Genomic DNA, 13,931 nt, shown 5'->3' on the forward strand with positions numbered 1-13,931 from the left:
TTGGGGAGGAAGAGGTAAGATAGGGAGAAAAAAAATTGGAACACAAAATCTTATAAAAATGAGAGTTTGCAAACTATCCTTACATGTAATTGGAAAAATAAAATACTATTTTTCTCTTTTCAGGAAGAAGCCTATCTAGCTATTATCAGACATAACTAATTCCCAGACTAACCCAAACCAATTCCTGTTTATATAGAGTGATATATAAGGACGAAACTCTTATCAGCCTCCATTGTCTATCCCTCAAACTTCTGGGCATCTTTAAATCACCTTTGAGATATTGATTAGTATATCTTTTAGCCAGGTCTGGGACCTGGTCTGCCAGGTGCATTCCATCTGGCTCCTCCTTGATCCCTCCCTACCAAATTCTTTCCTGGCACTTCCCCTCCTCCCTTGAGATATCCTCAAGGTTGTGTTTTCCCTTTAAAAGATGTGCCCATGATGAAGATCTTTGCCAAGTCCTTTTAGAGACTAAGCCCACTATGAGGTACTGTTTCTCCCTTCTTATAGTGCCTTCTCTTTAATGACATCTTTTTTCCTTACTATAGCTAATTCTGATTACTCTACTAAGTTCATCTATGGATTTAACCTGCCAGTTAATGACATATTCCCACCTCATGGCATATTCCTTTAATGGATTCTTCCAAACTCCTTTCTTTGATAATAACCCTATTGCTCTCCCATCTCTATTTCATATCTGGCATTTCTGGTGCTTATTTTATCTCTCTATTTTGTCTGTAACTTCTCTTAAATAAACCTACCTTCTGGCAAAGAGAATACCCATTGTGAATTTGTCACATGTTGTGTTATTTCAAACTAGGAATTGTTACCCTGACCTCATCAACTGTTGTTAAAAAAAAAAAAAAAAAGAAAAACAGTTGTTTTCTCAGCTCATCAAGGTGATATATATTGAAAATTAGACATCATTGAGAAATAATAGTTAATTTGTGGAGTAATTTTTAATATTAATTATATAAGTAAAAGCAGATCAAGATTTTATTATTGATATCGCCAATAATTCAGGCTTTATTTCAAAGCACAATTTAAACATAGAGAACTTACTAAAATACAAGTGTCTTTGGAGTAGAGGCTGGGTTTTTTTAATTTGTTTGGGGTTTTTTTGTTTCATTTGTTTTTGTGAATCAGCTGAGGTATAGTGAATATCAAGTTAATCTCAGAACCAAAAAAACCTGGGTTCAAGTTCTACTTCTGAAATTTAATAGTTTTATGGCCCTGGTAAAATAACTTAACCTCTCAGCATTTTGGGCTCTTTAAGACTATATTGCCTAGGGGGTACAAACCTATGTTGATTGAGGACATTCCTGATGCCAGTGAAATTACTGATCTTGTTCCTATTAATTTGCATCCCCAATGCCAAGCACAATGTTTCTTATGTGATTTGTGTTGATTTGAATTGTACAGCAAACATGATACTTGACAAGAATTTAGGCAAGAAAAATAATTCCAATCTATGTAGTTTGATGAATTCCATATAAACTTTTTAAAGGAATAAAAAAAAAAGCCCAAACAAACAAACTAAAACCAAAACAACAGCAACAACAAAAATACAAATGCAGAGATAGACCCTACCCTCTTGGAGATTATATCCTAATGAGGGAGACAATGCACACTGGGAAGTTAAGGCCAAACAAGTTACACAGATGGTAAGTAGGTCATAATGGATTAGATTAATATACTCCCTTTATTTGACCTCCAGTTTTTGTAGACCCACTGGTGGGTGGAAATCTCCCTAGACTTTCTAGAAAGCCAGGCTGAGAAATTTCATGGACAAGCATTTGTTTAATATTTACTATATGCCAAGGAAGGAATTTGTGGCCAAAGAAGAACCAGAGTACATTATGGAATACAAAATGAATAATTTGGATTATATTAAGTTAAAAAATTTTTGTACAACCAAAATCAATGGAGACAAGATTAGAAGGAAAGCAGTAAACTGGGGGGGAAATGTATATCCAAAAGTTCCAATAAAAGCCTCATTTCTAAAATATATAGAGAACTGACAAATTTATAACAATACAAGCCATTCTCCAGTTGATAAATGGTCAAAGGATATGAATGGACAAGTTTCAGATGAAGAAATTAAAACTATGTCTAGTCATATGAAAAAATGCTCTAAATCAATAGTAATCAGAAAAATGCAAATTAAGACAATTCTAAGGTACCATTACATACTTCTCAGACTGGCTAAAAAGGCAAGAAAAGATAATGATGAATGTTGGTGGAGATGTGGAAAACTGGGTCACTAATACATTGTTGGTGGAGTTGGGTACTGATCCAACCATTCTGGAGAGCAATATGGAACTATGCCTAAAGGGCTGTCAAACTGTGCATACCCTTTGATCCAGTAGTACCTCTATTAGGCCTCTGCTGGATCCCAGAAAGATCATAAAAAAGGGAAAAGAACCTGTATTTGCAAAAAATGTTTTTAGCAACCCTTTTTTCAGTGGCAATGATGAGATGTGAGAATTGAGGGTAAGAGATCTCATCTCTGGTCGATGTCACAGATTCTTTGTGAAAGAATTCACAAACCCAATGTCTGTGGCAAAAGGGGATTTATTTACTCTAAGAAGACAGCTTGCTAAGAAGGCAGCTTTCTTAGTGGGAAAAGATTCCTGTTAGTTTGATGTTGCAGAGATAGGTTTACACCGAGAAGAAAACATCTTCATCAGTGGGGAAAAATCCTGCTCGGACTTCTGCAATGATGGATTGACAAACCCCTGGTTATATTAGGCCAGTGTTGGCCTGAAGCTGGGGAGCAGTTTAAGCCACTCAACAGAGGATGTTGACTATACCCCATGTGGAGATTTCCAATTGAATGAGATTACCTGCCTTGGGAAGGGTTTTCTCTGGGAAAGGTGTGTCCCTCCCAGGGTTTGAGACTCAGGAATACCCTTCCCCCCCAAGGGGTACATCAGGGCCCCCCCAAAGGTTAAAGGGAACACAATTTACATCAGCAAAGAACTGGAAACTGAGAGGATGCCCATCAGTTGGAGAATGGCTGAATAAGTTATGGTATATGAATGTTATGGAATATTATTATTCTATAAGGAATGCTCAGCAGGATGATTTCAGAAAGGCCCGGAGAGACTGACTTGAACTGATGCTAAGTGAAGTGAATACAACCAAGAGAACCTCGTACACAGCAATAACAAGATTATATGATGATCAATCCTGATGGACTTGGCTCTTTTCAATAGCGAGATGATTCAGGCCAGGGTCAATGATCTTATGATGAAAAGAGCTATCTGCACCCAGAGAGAGGACTGTGGGGACTATGTATGGACCATAGCATAGTATTTTCACTCTTTTTGTTGTTTGCTTGCATTTTATTTTCTTTCTCATTTTTTCCCTTTTTAATCTGATTTTTCTTGTGCAGCAAGATAATTGTGGAAATATGTATAGAAGAATTGCATATGTTTAATATTGTATAATTGCCATCTAAGGGAAGGGAGGGAGAAAAAAATTTGGAACACAAGGTTTTGCAATGGTGAAGTTGAAAACTATGTATATGTTTGAAAATAAAAAGGTTTTTAAAAATATACTTATTATATGTCAATGCTGTTATAAATTTGAGGATCCAAACAACTACAAAAACACAAAAACAGTCCCTGCTTTCAAGAGCTTATATACTAATGGGGAAAGAAAATACAAATAATATCAATAGATATGTGAACATAAGTACAGAGTATAAGGAAGGTAACTTGAGAGGAAAAACTTAAAAGTGATTGGAGGAGTAAGGCAAAAGACTTTCTGTAGAAGGTGGCATTTGAATTGGATTTTGAAAAAGACAAAAGTGAGGAAGGAGAGTTTTCTAGGTATTGGGAATAGTTAGTGCGAAAACATGAAGGTAGGAAATAGAGTGGTCAGTATAAGAGTCACTCAGAATCCTAGATTATAGAGTTCCTAGAGAGGAAAAATAGTTGAGAAGACTGGAAAAGTGAGAAGAATTCAGGTTGCAAGGAATCTTAAATGCCAAACAGAGTTTATATTTGATCCTGGAGGTAAATGTGGAACCACTGCAGTTTATTAAGCAGGGGGACTTTACAAAAATCATTTTGGTAGTTATGTGAAGAATGTACTGGATTGGGAAGAGATTTAAATATTTTTAAACATTCATTCTTTTTATTTAAATTGTTGGTTCGGTTGGCATAACATTGGGCAAAATAATTTCTAATATTATTTATTTATTTTTATTTTGTTGTGAATTTTCCTTTTTCTTTTTTGACATTGGTAATTTGAATTTTTTTTCTTTTTACTTCAATTACTAATAATTTATTTTATTATTTTTATAGAGTGTCTATTATTATTTATTAGTTCAATGAGTTTTTTTCTTTCATTTTTGTTAATTTCTTTGAATTTTAGGATTTCTTTTGGGGCAGTTGTTTATTCGTTTTGCAATTGTTTTGTGTAATGTTCTGATTAGCTTTCTGGAGGTCTTTGGAGCAGCCTTAGTTTCAGCAGAGTAATCACCACGAGAATAGCCAGGGATAAAGTCCAAAATCTTTATTGTCTCCTTCACAGTCTGTCTTCTTGCCTGGGGCCTAAGTTAGCTTTAGCAATAAAGAAATGAAGGAGGACAGACCAGCCATCTCAGTGGTGGGAGTTGGAGTGAATGTCTCTAATCCAGTCCTTGTTGGCTCTTTTATACTCTATTATATTTACATCATCATAGGTATCAATCTTGTAGAACTATATTAAATACTAAGTCCATGTAAAACTAGATAACCATTGTATTATCAAATCCACTGAGTTAACACCTTGTAAGAATCCTTGTTTCAAATACATTTCTTCAGAATTCTGACCCATTACAGTTTTGTGTGCTCAATTTATTGATTTGTTCTTTGTTTTGTTTATGAAAGTATTTAGAGACAGAAATATTTTTTTAGGATTGCTTTGGCTGCATCCCCAAAATTTTGGAATACTATTTCAATGTTATCATCATCTTTAATATCTATTGTATTTATGATTTGTTCTTTGACCTAACCATGCTTTGATTTTAAGTTATGTAGTGGCTAGTTAACTTTTTAACACTTTCTTCAATGACCCTTTATTGAAAGAAATTTTATTTCATTGTGATCAGTAAAACATATATTGTAACGTTATTGATTTTCTTCATTTGGTTGTGACATTTTAATATCCTAATAATACATGGTTGGTTTTGGTCAAAATGTCTATACCTTTAAGAAATAAGCAGACTCTTTTCTATTTTCATCATCATATGTCTTATCATATTTAACTTTTCTAAAGTTCCATTTAGAGGTCCATTCTTTCTTGTTTGCTTTATTTAAATTCTATGCCTTTCTCTATGCACAAGTTAACTATTGGAATTATTTTGTTGTCCATGGCATCTTTCAACAAAATGTAATTTCCTTTTTATCTCTTTTAATTAAGTTTATTTTTGCTGTTGTCTTGTCTGAAATCATAATTCCTGTTCCTGCTTTTTTTTTTTTAGCTCACTGAATCATAATAGATTTTGCTTCCTCTCTTCATTTTAATTCTGTAGGAGACTTTATGTTTCAAGTATCTTTTTTTGTAAACATTGGATTCTGCCTTATAATCTAAATTTTCCATTTTATATGTAAGTTCACATTAACAGCTATAATACTTAATTCTGTATTTACCTATATTTTCTTTATTCTCACCCTTTCTTTAAACACTGGTTTTTGCCCATTCTTTTTTTCCTTTTGAATCATTCTTTATAATCCCCTCCAACTTAGGGTTTGTTATGTTTACAAATAACCTCTCATGAAATCTGCTATCCCTTTCATTCATTTTTTTTTCTTTCTTCTTGTTCTCTTTTTTCTTCAGTGAAATTAATATATATATATTTAAAATAACAAGTCCTTTATAGATGTGTGTATTCTACACTTCTTAATCAGTTAGATGAAACTGAGTGGCTTTTACTCTATCTACCCCTTCCATATTTGTATAAATTTGTACTTGGGCACTCTAATTATATAAAATGGTAAATTTTCCATTTCTTCCATTCCCAGTGTATTCTTCTCTGTCTCAGTAGAATTTTGTATTATTCTTGGTGATAACACCTACATATTCTACCTTCTTAATAATGCTGCTGTTAATTCTTTCTTTCTGACTGTTAATAGAATTTTTTCTTTGACTTAGAAGCTCTGTATTTATTCTGTGATATTCCTGGAAGTTTTCATTTTAGAGTTTCTTTCAGGAGATTATCAGTAGAATCTATTTTCATTTTGCCATATTGTTCTAATATTTTTGAGAAGTTTTCTTTCATGTTTCCTTAAAATATGAAAAAAGTTTAATTGTTATTCTAGTTATTTTTTCAGTCAGCATAAATTTGAATTCTTTTATTCAGGGGCTTTCACTTCATTAAAATATTAAACTTAAAAAAAAACAAAAAACTCTTGTTTTATAGCTTCCAGAAATTTAGGTGGAATTTGTCTCCAAGTTTTGTTTTTCTTTGAGGCTTTGCTTGGAGTTATTCTTTTCTTCTGGACTTGATATAATAGCTGGTCTCTGCACACTTCTGGAAGGACCATCTGGACAATCCTGTTTTGCTTTCTGGAGTTGTTGAGTTTTATGTTAATCTGGGATAGCTAGGCATAGCTCAAGAGGGGGACCTGCAAGCTTTTAGGACTCCCAAAGTGGTCTGATCCAGGGCAAAGTCTAATTGCTATCTCTCTGGTCTGAGCCTTGACTATCTGAACAGCAATGGACTGCTGCTGGACTTGCTAACAATTTGCCAATAGGAAAGTTCTCCTGGTTCAAATCCCTTAAGTCTAAGATCCCTGTCCTAATTAATCTTTTGCAGGTTTCAGACTGTACTAGAAGCTGAAACTGCTCCACTCCCAGGCGTCTACCATATATAACTTTGGTACCATCTCTTGCCCTAATGCACATTTGCTGGCCAAACATTTTTCCCAAGGTCCACTGACCTTCCCAATGCTGACCTAAGCTGGAAAAATGATTCACTACGACTTTTCTTGAGGGCAGTTAGGAAGAGAGAATTGTTGGATTCTCTAGCATCATTAAATAGTCTGCCCTGGAAGGTGTGCCATAAACAGTATTGTACTCTAAATCTGAAGGATTGTGTGTACATCTTTTGTATATGAAGGTCAGTGGATCTTGGGGTATGTGTTTGACCAGGAAAGACTGTGCCTTAGGGCAAGAGGTGGTGCCACAGTTACATAGGACACTGTGAAGAGAACAGGCGCTAACTGGCAACTTTGTCACTTACTCTCTAGTTCCAGATCACAGGTCTCAGTCAGAATGACCCTGTACCCAGAGGTGACATACTGGGTGGGATGGGAAGCTGTCAAAGACTTTTAGCAAGGATTGTATATACATAGACATTGTATATATATTTAAGTTAAATGAAGTGTGTGCTGTTTTCAGACTTTTTCCTTTTAAAAAAAAAAATGTAGACCTGGACATGAGCTAAATTTTAATGTTCCCCGAGAGAAATCCTGGGAATAGTTTTAAAGTAGTGTGACAAGGAAACAAAATATTAAAGAATTATCCAGGTAATTGTATAACTACATAAGCCTATATTGGATTTACATATTTTTTTTATTATGTTTAACATATTGGATTATTTGCCATCTAGGAGAGGGAGTGGGGAGGAAGGGGGGAAATTGGAACACAAGGTTTTGCAAGGGTCTATGGTAAAAAATTATCCTTGCATTTGTTTTGAAAATAAAAAGCTTCAATAAAAAATATTTTTTTAAATAAAAGAATTATTCAAGGAGAAACTCAACATTGAATCATTTTTACAGAAGCTCAAAGTTTAGATTCTGAGCCATAGCTGACAATGAGAAGTTTGGGGGGAGAGGAGGAGAGATATGGAAATGGTCTCCTCAGCAGAAAAGCATGAGCTCTGTGCTCAAGTCAGAAGAAATGTTATTTCATGTGTGTTTTCTTTCCTTACACATGTTGTCTTTTTGAGTTCTGATCACGCTAAATGACAGGGTGTAGTTTGAAGGTATTGTCACAGATAAGCTCCCTCTGTCCAAATGTCATGTTAGCCTGAATTGAATGACATAAGCAAGTGAGAGTGCTTGCAAATGCTTTTTGTTCATATCCTAGTTACGTCTAGAACTTTGGATTTAACAAGTTTATTTGAGGACAAGTCAAAGGCAGGAAATTGCCAGTCTTGTGTTGATTCTTCTTAATAAAACAGGTTCATCTCTATCTCTGGACACTGATTAAGGAAATTAAAAAACAACAATCCATAAACAAAGTGTAACCCACACAAGGATATAAAGGAGCCACTTTCTACCAGTTCAAGAACTGATTGTTAATTTTTCCAATGTAGCATTTACACCTTGGAAATCAGCGAATATTATAAACTAGGGCTTGATTTTTTGTTTTGGTGTTAGTCTAGACTTTAAAAATTGATGGAAACATGTTAATAATGATCTAAAAGTGTCTTGTGTTTTCAGAGAACCAGTTCTTAAACATTTATAAGTATAACCTTAAAGCAGTGGCTTAAAGTCCATTTACATAAGAATTTCCTAATTGGTAGGGATTGATTACTCACTGCTTCATACATGCCATAGGGATATTTCTCAGCTTGGGTTTCTAGAAAGTCTAGGGAGACTTCTACCTACCTACAAAAACTAGAGGTCAAATAAAGTGAATAGGTGGACTAAAAGGAAAGGAAATTTATTACAGGATTAGAGGAAACTGCCCATTGGTAGTAACCCTCACCCCAACCTCCCTATCCCCACCCCCTTGTTCATATGTGGACTGAATTTATGTTGCTTTTCAGGGCCTCTGAGAGTACACAGTCAATCTGCAGCATTTATTCCACATTTAACTGGACCAATTGGATATTGTTCTGCCATATTAGGAAAGTTGATTCCTACAGTTCTTTTAATGAGAGACTCAGCAGTTTATAGAGTCTTGTCTAGAGGTTTTTGCAAATAGTCAACTTAAAAACACCTTCCAGAGAAAGAACAAGATTTAGACAGATAATTATTTCTTTTTTTGAAGACAAAAACTTGGAAACCAAAAAGATGCCCATTAACTGGGGAATTCCTAAACAAATTGTGGTATATAAATATAAAGGAGTACTATTGTGTAGTAAGAAATGATGATTTCAAAGAGACACAGAAAGAACTGATGCAGAGTGAAATGAGCAGAAACAGAAAAACTATTTATGTTATTAACCCTGATATTAACCCAACTACTGAACCATAACTCTAATCTCTCTTCCTCAGAGATCCATATAGTTAATATCTACCACTCCAAAAACATTCTGGTAGCTGTTGTCCACATACAGACTGCCAGGTCATTTCTCTTCCTTCTTTAGTAAGTTCATAGCTTAATTTCTGCCTTTATACTAGAGGACCTCAACATATATATTAAATCTTCCTCAAACACCTTAATCTCCCTCTTCTTCAGCCTACTCCTTCCCCCTGACTATTCTTCTACCCCATCTCAGCTATTCACAAAGTGGATCTTGTAATTACCACAAGCTCCATGAAGGTAGCTACCTCCATGTCCATGAAGTCTGAAATTTTCCTTTCTAATCACAATAAGCTTTCCATCTATCTTTCTGTCTTCTAACATGAAATCCTACTCTTCATCCACATTGACCTCCAATCTGCTGAACTCTCAGTTTCCTTGCAGGACTAGCCATACTCTCCTGCTTTCCCCATCTTAATCTCTTGTTGAACCACCTCAGCATTACCTTATCTTCTTCTCTGGAGTCCCTTGCCTTCTTATCATATCATTATTGTGTTTTGCAGAATTTCAACTTTTGATCACTCCCACCTTTGCTCCTATGTATATGCTATTGAATGAAAGTTCTGAAAATAATGAAATCTTTCTGAATCCAATGCATTTGCATTGCATGTTTATGTTGTTCAGTAATTTCAGTCCTATATGACTCTTCATGACCCCATGAGGAGTTTTAAAAAATTCTAAACTGGTTTGCCCTTTCCTTCTCCAGGTCATTTGGTTAAATGACTTGTACAGGGACACAAAACTAGTAAGTGTCTGAAACCAGATTTGAACTCAGAAAGATGAGTGCTCTATCCACTGTATCATCTGGCTACCACAAATTTATGTTACGTAACCTCAACTGGGCCCATACTATTGCTAGGCAATACTCTTATACCTCCCTAATTAACTCACTATCCTATTCAGCCTTTTGCAGAAAATTCCTTCGTCTATCCTCCTCATCTCACATCACGTATATGCCTTCTGCAACTATCTGCTCCTTCATTCATCTCACAAAAAGGAGGTCCTTCTCACTACAGCAAATCCCTTCACCTGCACATTAATGATCTCATGCCATCTTGTCTCTTCCTTCTATTACCCTCATTCTTTTATTTATCTTAACATTTTCCTAGGTGCTTTCCTACTGCTTACAACCCTGCCTGTATCTCCCTTATCTTCAAATAAACTCCACCCAAAACTAAAAACCAAATCCTTACTTGATTAATCTATCTCTACTAGCTATCATCCTATATACATCCTATAATATCTTTTATGATTTATGGAGAATGCTTTATTATACTATTAAAAATATTATTATACTATTTAAATCTAACTTTATATGACTAAAGTTTTTTGAACCCAAAAAGGACCTGACCTTAGAACTTTTCAGAAATGCCAGAAATGGTTACAAGAAGCTTGGGGTTCCCACTGGTCCTAGATCTATCCAAAATATTTGTGCTTTGGATCTATTCACTCAAGCTTTACTTTGGGTCCATGCAAGCTTGTGTTTTGGTTTCACTAACATTTTTATTTAATATTTATATTTGGTTCTGTCAATAAAAGTTATAATTATTTTAAAAAGAAAGTGAATGATATTTAATAATCATCATCATAATAATAAATGACATTTATAGAAAAATTAATATTTATATTTATTGATATTCATCTCAATCCATCTTGCTTTCAAGTTGCCCCTTTGGCAACTTTGCTTAACTGTGTACATGTGGTTCATGTTCAGGTACCCTTACCTAAATCCTGTATAATGTAACCCTTCCAAAATCTAGATGAGAGGAAGTCACACCTTCTTTCTTGCTTACTCTTCTCTACTAAACAACATAATAAATTCTAAAACTATTTCAGCTTTGGGGATTTATTCCCGTGATTTACAGACTAAATTCCTTTAGAAAGCTGTCTATTAGTCTCCACTTCCTTTCCTCTTATTCTCTTTTTAACTCTGCAATAGGGCTTAAAATCTCGTCATTCATCCAGAACTGCTTTCTTCAAAGTTACCAGTAGACTCTTAATTGCCAAATCCAATGGCCTTTTCTCTATCCTCATCTTTTTTTTTTTTTTTAACCTCTCTTCAGCTTCTTACTTTATCAATCACCCTCTTTTCCTTAATAGTCTCTTATATCTAAGTTTTAAGGACACTATTCTCTCATGGTTTTTCTGATACTATTTGATCCCTGCTTCTCAGTTGCCTTTTCCCAATTCTTATTACTATTGCCTTCCCTTGTTGTTAATTATTTCCTTTTTATCCTGTAAATAGTTTGCTAGTACACATTTGCTTGTTTTTGTCTCTTCTATTATATTGTGAGCTTATGCACAAGAAATTTTTTTTTTTTTTTGGCCTTTCTTTATATTCCTAAGGCTTAGCAAAGTGCCTGGCACTTAGTAGGCACTTAATAAAGCACTTCAATGTTTATTGACTGAGAAAAACTGATGAAAAAGAAATAGAACCAAGAGAACAATTTGTACACAAACAATATTTCCTCCCTCTCTCCCTTTCTCCCTCCCTTCTTCCTTTCCTTCCTTCCTTCCTTCTTCCCTCCCTTCCTCCTTCCCTTCTTCCCTTTCTTCCTCTCTCCCTTCTTCTCTCCCTCCTTCCCTCCTTCTTCCTTCCTTCCTTCCTTCCTGTCTTTCATCCTTTTTGCCTTCCTGCCTTCCTGTCTGCCTTTCTGCCTTCTTTCCTTCCCTTTCTCTTTATCTTCTTGCACAAACTGATTAATAAGGAAGTTTTACACCCATAAACTGCTTAGACCCTACTTTTAACTTTACTGCTGCTTAAACTCCCATAGTCAAGAGATTCATTGTCTTCAATCTTCCCAGCATTAGGGACTAGAGGCATATACACCAAGCCTAGCCTTCTCTTTGTTATTGTGAATTCTCTTGTTATTTTTTGTACCCTTCCTCCTTGAAGAAATATGTAGTTTGAACATCCATCTGCTGACAGATAATAACAATAAGTTATATTTCTAGATAGCTGAGGGCTACAAGTCATTTTCCTCATAATAATACCATGAACACAAGTTGTCTAACACTCATTTTATTGAATGTTATCATATTATCTTCAGCTTCCCTCTATAATTTGCTATTTTATATTTGAATTGGGTTGAGGAAGTTCAATTCAGCAGACAGGGAAGATAGAAGGAACAAAATTACAGTGGTGTGTGTGTGTGTGTGTGTGTGTGTGCTTCATGTGTCTAAATTACTTTTTGTTTCCCAAGGCTGTTGTCCTTCCAAGTGACATAAATACATGAATGGCCAGCTATCTAGAAAGATACCTGGGTCCCAGAGAATAGTAATAGAATGATAGTAAAAAGATGTTTTTTTTTTCCTTATCTCTTTGAATATAAACTGTTCTGCATCTAGATTAAGTTAGTGTGGCCTGATAATCTTTTAAATATAGTGTTCAATGATTAATAACAATTGATAGTTATAGGAGGCAGCTGTAGGGATGGTGGCCAGGGAGGGTCTAGACCCTGGGCACCTCAGTGCAAGAAATCAAGTGAGCCTACCACTGGCAAACTCTACGCCACCACCCAGACAAGAACAAGGAGCCTGGCACCTTGAGGAGAAATTCAAGGAGATCTCTCAGGCCTGCAACAGGCTCAGTAACCCATGCAAGAGGGACATCTTCAACAGCAATGGGGAACAGGGACTGAAGATTGATGACCCTAACAGTAGTAGTAGTACTGGTCCTAATGGTAACTCCTTTAACTACATTTTCCATGAAAACCCTTATGCTGTGTTTGCTGAGTTCTTGGATGGCCACAACCCCTCTTTGACACCAGTTTTGGTTAACAAAACGGCACAAAAGGCATGGACACTAATGACTCATTTTCTGCCTTCCCCATGAGCAAGGGTGACTTTATGAATATGAACTCTGGCTGAGCCCATCTCACCCAGGAACATGGCCACTGAAAACAGGATCCCCCATTGTCTACCACCTACAGGTCTCATTTGAGGAGATCTATAGTGTTTGTACCAAAAAGATGAAGTAAATAAGTTATAGGTTTAAATATTTTGATTTGATAACAATAAATTACAATAATTGGATAACAAGCAGCTTAACCCTGATGGAACAGCTTCAGTAATGAATAAAGATCCTGACCATTGGAGTGAAAAAAGAGTGGAAAGAAGGGTCCAAGGTTACCTTTCCAAAACAAAGGGACCAAATCTCTACCAACATTCCAGTTTGTACAGGACGGAACTCTGGACAAGTATACTGAAAACGAGGATACTTACAACAAGGTGTTAACTCAGTGGAATTGATGAGATGATGGTTCTCTAGTTCACATATACTTAATACTTAGTATAATGAACTAGAGAACCATTATCTCATCAATCATACTGAGTAAACATCCTTCTGTAAGTATCTTTGTTTCCAGTATACTTTTCTCAGAGTTCCCCAATATCTTCGGTCCTCTACACAAGCTGACATTATAACTTTGTTTTAAAGGACAAGCCACATAATATATTTAAGAGAGACAGATCTGATGTGATTTACTCACCAAGGATCTCCCTCTGTAAGGTCCTATGTGGCTATACAGTAAATGTCCTAATGCTGGATGGCTGGACCATACCTATAGTATTCAAGGATGTCAGCAGGCCCTGAATGAGTTAGAAGGTTACTGGAGAAGGCCTTCCTCTCCCCTAAATACCAGAAAAATGTGAGGACCTCATTATTGAATATGAAGTGAAATGAA

The 13,931-nt window shown here is 35.5% G+C and overlaps 1 pseudogene; it reads left to right on the forward strand.

Moving 5' to 3' along the window:
* The first annotated feature begins 3,862 nt into the window (after positions 1-3,862).
* LOC100917915 lies at positions 3,863-13,454 on the forward strand (annotated as a pseudogene).
* The last annotated feature ends 477 nt before the right edge of the window (positions 13,455-13,931 follow it).

The sequence above is a fragment of the Sarcophilus harrisii genome, chromosome 1 (genome assembly GCF_902635505.1).
Source record: "Sarcophilus harrisii chromosome 1, mSarHar1.11, whole genome shotgun sequence".
Classification (NCBI taxonomy): Eukaryota; Metazoa; Chordata; class Mammalia; order Dasyuromorphia; family Dasyuridae; genus Sarcophilus; species Sarcophilus harrisii.